The 13176-nt window shown below is 38.0% G+C and overlaps 1 non-coding gene across 1 annotated transcript; it reads left to right on the top strand.

Annotated features, from left to right (window-relative positions):
* The first annotated feature begins 5236 nt into the window (after window positions 1-5236).
* LOC148580093 (small nucleolar RNA R71) lies at window positions 5237-5344 on the top strand. Its single transcript, XR_015896298.1, has one exon. It is a non-coding gene; the product is annotated as a small nucleolar RNA R71 (small nucleolar RNA).
* Window positions 5345-13176: the final 7832 nt, after the last annotated feature.

The raw sequence follows: 13176 nt of genomic DNA, 5'->3' as shown, positions 1-13176 counted from the left end.
AAGCTACTAGGGTTTACAGAAGTAAGTAATTGATGTAGAAATCCATTTCCGGGGACCACATGGTGTGTGCTTGGGCTGAGCATGAAGCTTCCACATGGAGAGGACATTCTTGGAGTTGAACGCCAGTTTGTAACGTGTTTCTGGCATTGAACTCCACTTTGCAACTTGTTTCTGGCGCTGAACGCCAGACTGCAACATGGAACTGGCGTTCAACGCCAGTTTGTGTCGTCTAAACTCAAGCAACGTATGGACTATTATATATTGCTGGAAAGCCCTGGATGTCTACGTTCCAACGCAATTAGAAGCGTGCCATTTGGAGTTCTGTAGCTCCTGAAAAGCCACTTTGAGTGCAGGGAGGTCAGAATCCAACAGCATCTGCAGTCCTTTTTCAACCTCTGAATCTGATTTTTGCTCAGGTCCCTCAATTTTAGCCAGAAAATACCTGAAATCATAGAAAAACACACAAACTCATAGTGAAGTACAGAAATGTGATTTTTAATTAAAAACTAATAAAAATATAATGAAAACTAATTAAATCATACTAAAAATATACTAAAGACAATGCCAAAAAGCGTATAAATTATCCGCTCATCACAACACCAAACTTAAATTGTTGCTTGTCCCCAAGCAACTGAAAATCAAATAGGATAAAAAGAAGAGAATATACTATAAATTCCAAAATATCAATGAAACTTAGCTCCAATCAGATGAGCGGGACTTGTAGCTTTTTGCCTCGTGAATAGTTTTGGCATCTCACTTTATCCATTGAGGTTCAGAATGATTGGTATCTATAGGAATTTAGAATTCAGATAATGTTATTGATTCTCCTAGTTCAGTATGTTGATTCTTGAACACAACTACTTTATGAGTCTTGGCCGTGGCCCTAAGCACTTTGTTTTCCAATATTACCACCGGATACATAAATGCCATAGACACATAACTGGGTGAACCTTTTCAGATTGTGACTCAGCTTTGCTAAAGTCCCCAATTAGAGGTGTCCAGGGTTCTTAAGCACACTCTTCTTTTGCTTTGGACCTTGACTTTAACCGCTCAGTCTCAAGTTTTCACTTGACACCTTGACGCCATAAGCGCATGGTTAGGGACAGCATGGTTTAGCTGCTTAGGCCAGGATTTTATTCCTTTAGGCCCTCCTATCCACTGATGCTCAAAGCCTTGGATCCTTTTTATTACCCTTGCCTTTTGGTTTTAAGGGTTATTGCCTTTTTGCTCTTGCCTTTTCGTTTAAAGAGCTTTTGGCTTTTTCTGCTTGCTTTTTCTTTTTCTTTCTCTTTTTTTTTCGCTATTTCTCCTGTTCATCATTCTTTGAAGAGCCAACATATTTAACATTCTTAAACAACAACTTCAAAAGACATATGCACTATTCAAGCATTCATTTAGAAAACAAAAAGTATTGTCACCACATCAAAATAATTAAACTAGTTTCAAGGATGAATTCGAAACCATGTACTTCTTGTTCTTTTGTAATTAAAACATTTTTCATTCAAGAGAGGTGATGGATTCATAGGACATTCATAACTTTAAGGCATAGACACTTAAATACTAGTGATCATGAAGACAAAAACATAAACAAACATAAAGCATAAAGATCGAAAAACAGGAAAATAAATAAACAAGGAGATTAAGGAATGAGTCCACCTTAGTGAGGGTTGCGTCTTCCTCTTCTTGAAGAACCAATGGTGCTTTTGAGCTCCTCTATGTCTCTTCCTTGTCTTTCTTGCTCCTCCCTCATAGCTCTTTGATCTTTTCTAATTTCATGGAGGGTGATGGAGTGCTTTTGATGTTCCACCCTTAATTGTCCCATGTTGGAACTTAATTCACCTAGGGAAGTGTTCATTTGTTCCCAATAGTTTTGTGGAGGAAAGTGCATCCCTGGAGGCATCTCAGGGATTTCATGGTGAGGAATTTCCTCATGCTCATGTTGAGGTCCATGCTCTCTTGTTTGCTCCATCTTTTTCTTAGTGATGGGCTTATCCTCTTCAATGAGGATGTCTCCCTCTATGTCAATTCCAGCCAAATTGCAGAGGTAGCAAATGAGGTGAGGAAAGGCTAACCTTGCCAAAGTGGAGGTCTTGTCAGCCACCTTGTAGAGTTCTTGAGGTATAATCTCAGGAACTTCCACTTTCTCCCCAATCATGATACTATGGATCATGATGGCCCGGTCTATAGTAACTTCAGACCGGTTGCTAGTAGGAATGATTGAGCGTTGAATGAACTCCAACCATCCTCTAGCCAATGGTTTGAGGTCAAGCCTTCTCAGTTGAACCGGCTTGCCCCTTGAGTCAATTTTCCATTGAGCTCCTTCCACACATATGTCCACGAGGACTTGGTCCAACCTTTGATCAAAGTTGACTCTTCTAGTGTAGGGGCGTGCGTTCTCTTCCATCATTGGTAGGTTGAATGCCAACCTTACATTCTCCGTACTGAAATCTAAGTATTTTCCCTAAACCATGGTGAGCAAATTCTTTGGGTTTGGGTTCACACTTTGATCATGGTTCCTGGTAACCCATGCGTTTGCATAGAACTCTTGAACCATTAAGATCCCGACTTGTTGAATGGGGTTGGTTAGAACTTCCCAACCTCTTCTTTGGATTTCAAGTCGGATCTCCGGATACTCATTCTTTTTTAGTTTGAAAGGAACCTCAGGGATCACTTTCTTCTTGGCCACAACTTCATAGAAGTGGTCTTGATGAACCTTAGAGATGAATCTCTCTATCTCCCATGACTCAGAGGTGGAAGCGATTGCCTTCCCTTTCCTCTTTCTAGAGGTTTCTCTGGCCCTAGGTGCCATAAATGGTTATGGAAAAACAAAAAGCAATGCTTTTACCACACCAAACTTAAAATGGTTGCGAAAGAGTGATTGAGTTGATTGGTGAGGGGTATTTGGGGAGGAGTGATATGAAAAGGTGTGAAGATGAGAGAAGAAAGGTAAGTGGGGATCCTGTAGGGTCCACAGATCCTGAGGTGTTTGAGGATTTCTCATCCCTTCACCTTTGAGGCGTGTAAAACGCCCTATATATGCAATCCTGGCGTGTAACGCCAGACTGAAGCATGTTTCTGGCATTAAACGCCACTTCCATGCTTGTTTTGGGCGTTCAACGCCAGTTTGTAGCATGTTTCTTGCGTTGAACGCCAGTATGGTGCATGTTTCTGCGTTAAACACCAGTCTGATGCTTGTGTCTGGCGTTTAACGCCAGCTTTCCTCTGGGTGCAATCCTGGCGTTTAAACGCCAGACTGCTACTTGTCTCTGGCGTTTAATGCCAGTTTCATGCTCTGTTCTGGTTTTGTTCCTTACTGGCGTTTAAACGCCAGTAAGCCATTCCTCCAGGGTATTCTATTTTCAATGCTGTTTTTCATTCTATTTTTTATTTTTCAGTAGTTTTTATGACTCCACATGATCATCAACCTAATAAAACATGAAATAGCAAAGAAAAAATAAAATAAAAATGATTAAATAACATTGGGTTGCCTCCCAACAAGCGCTTCTTTAATGTCAATAGCTTGACAGTGAGCTCTCATGGAGCCTCACAGATAATCAGAGCAAGGTTGGGACCTCCTAACACCAAACTTAGAGTTTGGTTGTGGGGGTTCAACACCAAACTTAGAGCTTGGTTGTGGCCTCCCAACACCAAACTTAGAGTTTGACTGTGGGGGCTTTGGTTGACTCTGCAGTGAGAGAAACTTTTCATGCTTCCTCTCCATGGTTACAGAAGGAGATCCTTGAGTTTTAAATATAAGGTTATCCTCATTTAGTTGAAGGATCAATTCTCCTCTGTCTACATCAATCACAGCTCTTGCTGTGGCTAGGAAGGGTCTTCCAAGGATGATGGATTCGTCCTCCTCCTTCCCAGTATCCAGGATTATGAAATCAGCAGGGATGTAAAGGTCTTCAACCTTTACTAACATGTCCTCTACTAGTCCATAAGCCTATTTTCTTGAGTTGTCTGCCATCTCTAGTGAGATTCTGGTAGCTTGCACCTCAAAGATTCCCAATTTCTCCATTACAGAGAGGGGCATGAGGTTTATCCCTGACCCAAGGTCACATAGAGCCTTCTCAAAGGTCATGGTGCCTATGGTACAAGGTATTAAGAACTTTCCAGGATCCTGTTTCTTCTGAGGCAATCTCAGTTGATCCAGATCACTCAGTTCATTGGTGAGCAAGGGAGGTTCATCTTCCCAAGTCTCATTTCCAAATAATTTGGCATTCAACTTCACGATAGCACCAAGATACTTGGCAACTTGCTCTTCAGTAACATCTTCATTCTGTTCAGAAGAAGAATACTCATCAGAGCTCATGAATGGTATAAGGAGGTTCAATGGAATCTCTATGGTCTCTAGATGAGCACCAGATTCCTTTGGTTCCTTAGAGGGAAACTCCTTATTGATCTCCGGACGTCCCAGGAGGTCTTCCTCACTGGGATTCACGTCCTCCTCCTCTTTTGTGGTTTCGGCCATGATGGTCATTTCAATGGCCTTGCACTCTCCTTTTGGATTTTCTTCTGTATTGCTTGGGAGATTACTAGGAGGGATTTCAGTGATCCTTTCACTCAGCTGGCCCACTTGTGCTTCCAAATTTCTAATGGAGGACCTTGTCTCATTCATGAAACTTAGAGTGGCCTTAGATAGATCAGAGACTATATTTGCCAAGCTAGATGGATTCTGCTGAGAACTCTCTGTCTGTTGCTGAGTAGATGATGGAAAAGGCTTGCTATTGCTAAACCTGTTTCTTCCACCATTATTAAAGCCTTGTTGAGGCTTTTGTTGATCCTTCCATGAGAGATTTAGGTGATTTCTCCATGAGGGATTATAGGTGTTTCCATAGGGTTCACCCATGTAATTCACCTCTGCTATTGCAGGGTTCTCAGGATCATAAGCTTCTTCCTTAGAAGATGCCTCTTGAGTACTGTTGGATGCAGCTTGCATTCCATTCAGACTCTGAGAAATTATATTGACTTGCCGAGTCAATATTTTATTCTGAGCCAATATGGCATTCAGAGTATCAATTTCAAGAACTCCCTTCTTCTGAGACGTCCCATTACTCACAGGATTCCTCTCAGAAGTGTACATGAACTGGTTATTAGCAACCATGTCAATGAGTTCTTGAGCTTCTGCAGGCATTTTCTTTAGGTGAATGGATCCACCTGCAGAATGGTCCAGTGACATCTTAGCTAATTCAGACAGACCATCATAGAATATATCCAGGATGGTCCATTCTGAAAGCATGTCAGAAGGACACTTTTTGGTCAGTTGCTTATATCTCTCCCAAGCTTCATAGAGGGATTCACCTTCTTTCTGTCTGAAGGTTTGAATATCCACTCTATGCTTACTCAGCTTTTGAGGAGGAAAGAACTTGGCTAAGAAAGCCGTGACCAGCTTATCCCAAGAGTTCAGGCTATCTTTGGGTTGAGAGTCCAACCACACTCTAGCTCTGTCTCTTACAGCAAACGGGAAAAGCATAAGCCTGTAGACCTAGGGATCAACCCCATTGGTCTTAACAGTGTCACAGATCTGCAATAATTCAGTTAAGAACTGAAAAGGATCTTCAGATGGAAGTCCATGAAACTTGCAGTTCTGCTGCATCAGAGAAACTAATTGAGGTTTCAGCTCAAAATTGTTTGCTCCAATGGTAGGAATGGAGATGCTTCTTCCATGTAAATTGGAATTAGGTGTAGTAAAGTCCCCAAGCATCCTCCTTGCATTATTATTATTTTTGGCTGCCATCTCCTCTTCCTGTTCAAAAATTCCTGTAAGGTTGTCTCTGGATTGTTGTATTTTAACTTCTTTTAATTTCCTTTTTAGAGTCCTTTCAGGTTCAGGATCTGCTTCAACAAGAATGTTCTTATCCTTGCTCCTGCTCATATGACAAAGAAGGGAATAACAAAGAAAATATGGAATCCTCTATGTCACAGTATAGAGATTCCTTTGTGTGAGTAGAAGAAGAAAAGAATGTAATGTAAAGAAGAGAAGAGGAAAAACTCGAACACAGAGAGGGAGGTGGTGTTCGAATTTTTGGGTGAAAGAGAAGTGTTAGTAGATGAATAAATAAATAGAAGGAGATGAGAGGTGAGAGAATTCGAAAAATAAAAATTAAAATTTAAAGTTAAATTTCGAAAATAGAAATAAAAAATTTTTAAAATTAAACTTAGAATTCGAAAATTAAAAATTGAAATTAAATTAAATTTAAAATAATTAGTTAATCAAAATGAAATTTTGAAAAAGAAGGAGGTATTTTCGAAAATTTTAAGAGAGATTGAATTAGTTAGGTGGTTTTGAAAAAGATATGATTGAAACAAAAAGATATGATTGATTGAAAAAGATTTGAAAATCAATTTTAAAAAAAGATAAGAGGTTAGGAAAGAAGTTAGAAAAGATTTTGAAATTGAATTTGAAAAAGATATGATTGAAATTAAAAAAGATATGATTGAAACAAAAAGATATGATTGATTGAAACTTATTTTGAAAAAGATTTGAAAAAGAAATTTAAAAAGATTTGATTTTTTTAAAATTAAAGTTGATTACTTGACTAAAAAGAAACAAAAAGATATGATTTTAAAAATTAAAGATTAATCTTTTCTTAAAAGGCAAGTAACAACTTGAAATTTTTCAATCAATCATATTAAATGTTAGTATTAATTTCAAAAATCATGGAATAAAGATAAGAAAAAGATTTTTGAAAATTAATTTTAAAAAAGTTTCGAAATTATTAAGGAAAATTTGAAAAAGATTTGATTTTTTGAAAAAGTTTTGAAAAAGATAGGAGTTTTAAATTGAAAATTTGATTTGACTCATAAGAAACAACTAGATTTTTTTTATAAAAAAAAAATTTTGAAAAAGTAAATCCAAATTTTCGAAATTTTAAGAGAGAAAAAGGAAAAGATATTTTTTTATTTTTGAATTTTTAATGAAGAAAAAGAAAAACATGAAAAAGACTCGTAACATAAAAATTATGAATCAAAACACACAATGCATGCAAGAACAGTATGAATGTCAAGATGAACACCAAGAACACTTTGAAGATCATGATGAACATCAAGAACTTATTTTTGAAAAAATTTTAAGAAAAGAAAAACATGCAAGACACCAAACTTAAAGATTTTTCATGTATAGACACTAACAAATTGAAAATGCATATGAAAACAACAAAAGACACAAAACAAGAAATTTTAAAGATCAAATAAGAAGACTTACCAAGAACAACTTGAAGATCATGAAGAACATATGAACACACTTTCGAAAAAATGCAAGAAGAATAAAAACATGGAATTGACACCAAACTTAAAAATTGACTTAAGACTCAAACAAGAAACACAAAATATTTTTGATTTTTATGATTTTAAAATTTTTTTTGGATTTTTTCGAAAATTATTCGAAAAAGAAAAATCAGGATTTCAAAATTTTTAATATGAATTCCAGGAATATTGCACTCTTAGTCTAATGCTCCGGTCCAAAACACTAGACATGGTCAATGGCCAGCCAAGCTTTAGAGTACAAATCAGTCATACAGCAACAGGTGGATTAGGAACAGCTAGCTTGCTCTTGTGATGATGGTTTGGAAGCCTCAGTCCATAAGAAATTAGACATGGCTTTACAGCCAGCCAAGCTTCAACGTGCTTCATGAAACTCTAGAATTCATTCTTAAAAAATTCTGAAGAAAAATATATTTTTGAAAATATTTTTATTTTATTTTATTTTTTTGGAAATTTTTTTTCGAAAATTAAAAGAATAAAAACAAAAACTTAAAATTAAAATAAAGTTACCTAATCTGAGCAACAAGATGAACCGTCAGTTGTCCAAACTCGAACAATCCCCGGCAACGGCGCTAAAAACTTGGTGTGCGAAATCGTGATCATTCCATTCCTTGGTAACGACGCTAAAGACTCAATACGCACGTTCATGGTCTTATATCTTTTTCACAACTTCGTACAACTAACCAGCAAGTGCACTGGGTCGTCCAAGTAATAAACCTTACGTGAGTAAGGGTCGATCCCACAGAGATTGTCGGCTTGAAGCAAGCTATGGTCACCTTGTAAATCTCAGTCAGGTGGATTCAAATGTATTAAGAGATTATAGTGGATGAAAATAAATAAAATATAAAATAGGATAGTGGTACTTAAGTAATTCATTGGTGAGAATTTCAGATAAGCGTATAGAGATACTTTCGTTCCTCTGATCTCTGCTTTCCTGCTGTCTTCATCCAATCAATCCTACTCTTTTCCATGGCAAGCTTTATGTAGGGCATCACTGTTGTCAATGGCTACATCCCATCCTCCTGTGAAAATGGTCCAATGCGCTGTCACTGCATGGCTGATCATCTGTTGGTTCTCGATGATACTAGAATAGGATTTACTATCCTTTTGCGTCTGTCACTACGCCCAGCACTCGCGAGTTTGAAGCTCGTCACAGCCATCCCTTCCCAGATCCTACTCGGAATACCACAGACAAGGTTTAGACTTTCTGGATCTCAGGAATGGCCATCCATGGGTTCTAACTTATACCACAAAGACACTAATAACTCGGACTCAGTCCCCTGTATTAGATATCCAAGAGATATCCATTCAATCTAAGGTAGAATGGAAGTAGTTGTCAGGCACACGTTCATAAGTTGAGAATGATGATGACTGTCACGATCATCACATCCATCATATTGAAGAGCGAATGAATATCTTAGAAGCGGAATAAGTTGAATTGAATAGAAAAATAGTAGTACTTTGCATTAATCCTTGAGGAACAGCAGAGCTCCACACCTTAATCTATGGTGTGTAGAAACTCTACCGTTGAAAATACATAAGTGATAAGTCCAGGCATGGCCGAATGGCCAGCCCCCAAAACATGATCAAAGGACCAAAAGATAATCCAAAGATGTAAATACAATAGTAAAAAGTCCTATTTATACTAGACTAGCTACTAGGGTTTACAGAAGTAAGTAATTGATGTAGAAATCCATTTCTGGGGCCCACTTGGTGTGTGCTTGGGCTGAGCATGAAGCTTCCACATGGAGAGGACATTCTTTGAGTTGAACGCCAGTTTGTAACGTGTTTCTGGCAGTGAACTCCACTTTGCAACTTGTTTCTGGCGCTGAACGCCAGACTGCAACATGGAACTGGCGTTCAACGCCAGTTTGCGTCATCTAAACTCGGGCAAAGTATGGACTATTATATATTTCTGGAAACCTCTGGATGTCTACTTTCCAACACAATTAGAAGCACGCCATTTGGAGTTCTGTAGCTCTAGAAAATCAACTTTGAGTGCAGAGAGGTCAGAATCCAACAGCATCTGCAGTCCTTCTTCAACCTCTGAATCTGATTTTTGCTCAGGTCCCTCAATTTCAGCCAGAAAATACCTGAAATCACAGAAAAATACACAAACTCATAGTAAAGTCCAGAAATTTGATTTTTAATTAAAAACTAATAAAAATATAATGAAAACTAATTAAATCATACTAAAAACTTACTAAAAACAATGCCAAAAAGCGTATAAATTATCCGCTCATCAAGGCTATATGAAGGGAATGCAACCCATATGAAATGAGCCATCTTAGAATAGGAAAAACACATAGTAGGAGTAGTTTTAGGGTAGTTTAGGTTAGGTTTTCTTTTAATTCTCTCTTAGGGTTTGTAGCATTTTATACTTCAAGCTTTGATTTGGGATTATAGCAATTTTATTGTAAGTATTTTGATGAGCGGATATTTCATACGCTTTTTGGGGTTAATTTCATATAGCTTTTAGTATGTTTTAGTTAGTTTTAATTTATTTTCATTAGTTTTTAGGAAAAATTCATATTTTTGGACTTTACTATGAGTTGTGTGTTTTTCTGTAATTTCAGGTATTTTTCTGGCTGAAATTGAGGGAGCTGAGCAAAAATCTGATTCAGGCTGAAAAAGGACTGCTGATGCTGTTGGATTCTGACCTCCCTGCACTCAAAATAGATTTTCTGGAGCTACAGAACTCGAAATGGCATGCTTCCAATTGCGTTGAAAAGTAGACATCCAGGGCTTTCGAGAAATATATAATAGTCTATACTTTTCTCAAGGATAGACAATGTAAACTGGCGTTCAACGCCAGTTCTCTGCCCAATTCTGGCGTCCAGCGCCAGAAAAGGATTAAAAGTTGGAGTTCAACGCCAGAAATGGATCTAAACCTGGCGTTGAACGCCCAAAATGGCCTTATGCACGTGAATTGCTTAAGTGTCAGCCCCAGCACACACCAAGTGGGCCCCAGAAGTGGATCTCTATACCATTTGTTATGGTTTACTCATTTTCTGTAAACCTAGGTTACTAGTTTAGTATTTAAACAACTTTTAGAGACTTATTTTGTATCTCATGACATTTTAGATCTGAACTTTGTACTCTTTGACGGCATGAGTCTCTAAACTCCATTGTTGGGGGTGAGGAGCTCTGCTGTGTCTCGATGAATTAATGCAAGTATTTCTGTTTTCTATTCAACATGCGTGTTCCTATCTAAGATATTCATTTGCACTTCAACCTGAATGTGATGAACGTGACAATCATCATCATTCCCTATGAACGCGTGCCTGACAACCACTTCCATTCTACCTTAGATTGAATGAGTATCTCTTAGATCTCTTAACCAAAATCTTCGTGGTATAAGCTAGATTGATGGCGGCATTCATGAGAGTCCGGAAAGTCTAAACCTTGTCTGTGGTATTCCGAGTTCGACTCTGGGATTAAATGACTGTGACGTGCTTCAAACTCGTGAGTGCTGGACGTAGTGACAGACGCAAAAGGATAGTAAATCCTATTCCGGTACGATTGAGAACCTGCAGATGATTAGCCGTGCGGTGACAGCGCACCCGGACCATTTTCACTGGAAGGATGGATGGTAGCCATTGACAACGGTGATCTACCAACACACAGCTTGCCATAGGAGGACGTGCATGCATGAATCAGAAGACAGAGGAAAGCAGAGATTCAGAATGCAAAGCATCTCCAAAAGTCCAACATATTCTCCATTACTGCACAACAAGTAACCTTTAATCCATGCTCTCTTGTTTATTCGCAATTCAACTGATAAATATAATTGACTTCCTAACTAAGAATCACAAGATAACCATAGATTGCTTCAAACCAACAATCTCCGTGGGATTCGACCCTTACTCACGTAAGGTATTACTTGGACGACCCAGTGCACTTGCTGGTTAGTGGTACGCGTTGTGAAAAGTGTGATTCACAATTCGTGCACCAAGTTTTTGGCGCCGTTGCCGGGGATTGTTCGTGTTTGGACAACTAACGGTTTATTTTGTTGCTTAGATTAGGAAAAATTTTTCTTTTTGTTTAGAGTCTCGTATTATTGTCGTGCTAAAACTTTAGAATCTTTATTTTCTTATTAAAATCTTTTTCAAAAATAATTTTTCTATTAAATCATGTGCCAAACTTTAAGTTTGGTGTTTTCTTGTTGAGTTCTCTGTGTTTTTCGAAAATTTTAGTTCGGTTTTCTAAAAATTTTAAGTTTGGTGTTCTTCCTTCATGTTCTTATGTTCTTGTGAATCTTCAAAGTGTTCTTGAGTTTTCCTTGTGTCTTGATCTTAAAATCTTTAAGTTTGGTGTTCCTTAGTGTTTTTTTCCTTTAAAAATTTTCGAAAACAAGGAGCATCAGATCTAAAAAAATTTTTAAATCTTGTGCTATCTTATTGTTTTTCTCTCTGTTTTAAAAGCAAATTTTCGAAATCTATTTCTAAAATTCAGATTTTTATTTCAAAATTTAAAACCTATTTCAAAAAAAAAAATCATCATATCCTTTTCAAAACTTCCTAACCACTTTCTCTCTCCTCAGTTTTTCGAAATTCTTCACTCAATTTTTTTTATTTATTTTATTTTAATTTATTTTATTTTTGAAATAAATAAATAAATAAAAATATTTTCTCTATTTTACATCATCTCCCTTTCTCCATCATGGACATAAGCGGAAATGAACAGTCCCGGAGGACTCTGGGGTCATATTCTAACCCCTCTACTGCTTCATATGGGAGTAGTATCTGCATACCCTCCATTGGAGTCAGTAGCTTTGAGTTGAATCCTCAGCTCATTATCATGGTGCAGCAAAATTGCCAGTATTCCGGTCTTCCACAGGAAGAACCTACAGAGTTTCTGGCACAGTTTTTACAAATTGCTGACACAGTACATGATAAGGAAATAGATCAGGATGTCTACAGACTATTACTGTTTCCATTTGCTGTGAAAGATCAAGCTAAGAGGTGGTTAAATAACCAACCTAAGGCCAGCATAAGGACATGGAAACAGCTGACAGAAAAATTCCTGAATCAATACTTTTCCCCAAAACGGATGACACAGCTAAGGCTAGACATCCAAGGCTTTAAATAAGGAGATAATGAATCTCTTTATGATGCATGGGAGAGATACAGAGAGATGCTAAGAAAATGCCCCTCTGAAATGTTTTCAGAGTGGGTTCAGTTAGACATCTTCTATAATGGGCTTGCTGAAGGACCTCAGATGTCTCTAGATTACTCAGCTGGTGGATCTATCCACATGAGAAAGACAATTGAAGAGGCTCAAGAGCTCATTGATACAGTTGCCAGGAATCAGCATCTGTACCTAAGCAGTGACCCTTCCATGAAAGAAGAGGTTAAAATAGCAACTGCTAAACTCAGTCCTGTAAAACAAGCTGCTGAATTCAATCAGCAATTGGACTTTCTAACAAAGAAGTTAGCCAAATTCAAAGATAGACTACAAGAGACAAGGATGGCTAATATACATATGGACGAACAGTTTAAGCAAACAAAGCAGCAGCTGTCAAGGCAAATAACAGAAGAATGCCAAGCAGTTCAACTAAGAAGTGGGAAAACATTGAATACCCCACCTCAAGGCAGCAAAAAGCCAAGAAATGAGCAAACCACCCAAGATTCACCTGAGGACAGTAAGATCCCAGGGAAAAATAATTCTGGCGCTAAAACGCCAGAAAATTGGTGGAAGGCTGGCACTGAACGCCCATACCATGGCCAAAACTGGCGTTCAACGCCAGAAACAAAGCAGGATTGGCGTTCAACGCCAGAAATGGGCAAGGATCTGGCGTTGAACACCCAAAATGGGCAGGATCTGGCGCTGAACGCCCAAAATGGGCACAATTCTGGCGTTCAGACGCCAGGAACAGAGAAGGAGTTGGCATCTAACGTTACTCCAGTC

The sequence above is a fragment of the Arachis ipaensis genome, chromosome B10 (genome assembly GCF_059453495.1).
Source record: "Arachis ipaensis isolate K30076 ecotype BB chromosome B10, ASM5945349v1, whole genome shotgun sequence".
NCBI lineage: Eukaryota > Viridiplantae > Streptophyta > Magnoliopsida > Fabales > Fabaceae > Arachis > Arachis ipaensis.
This window is presented reverse-complemented; position numbering and strand designations above follow the sequence as displayed.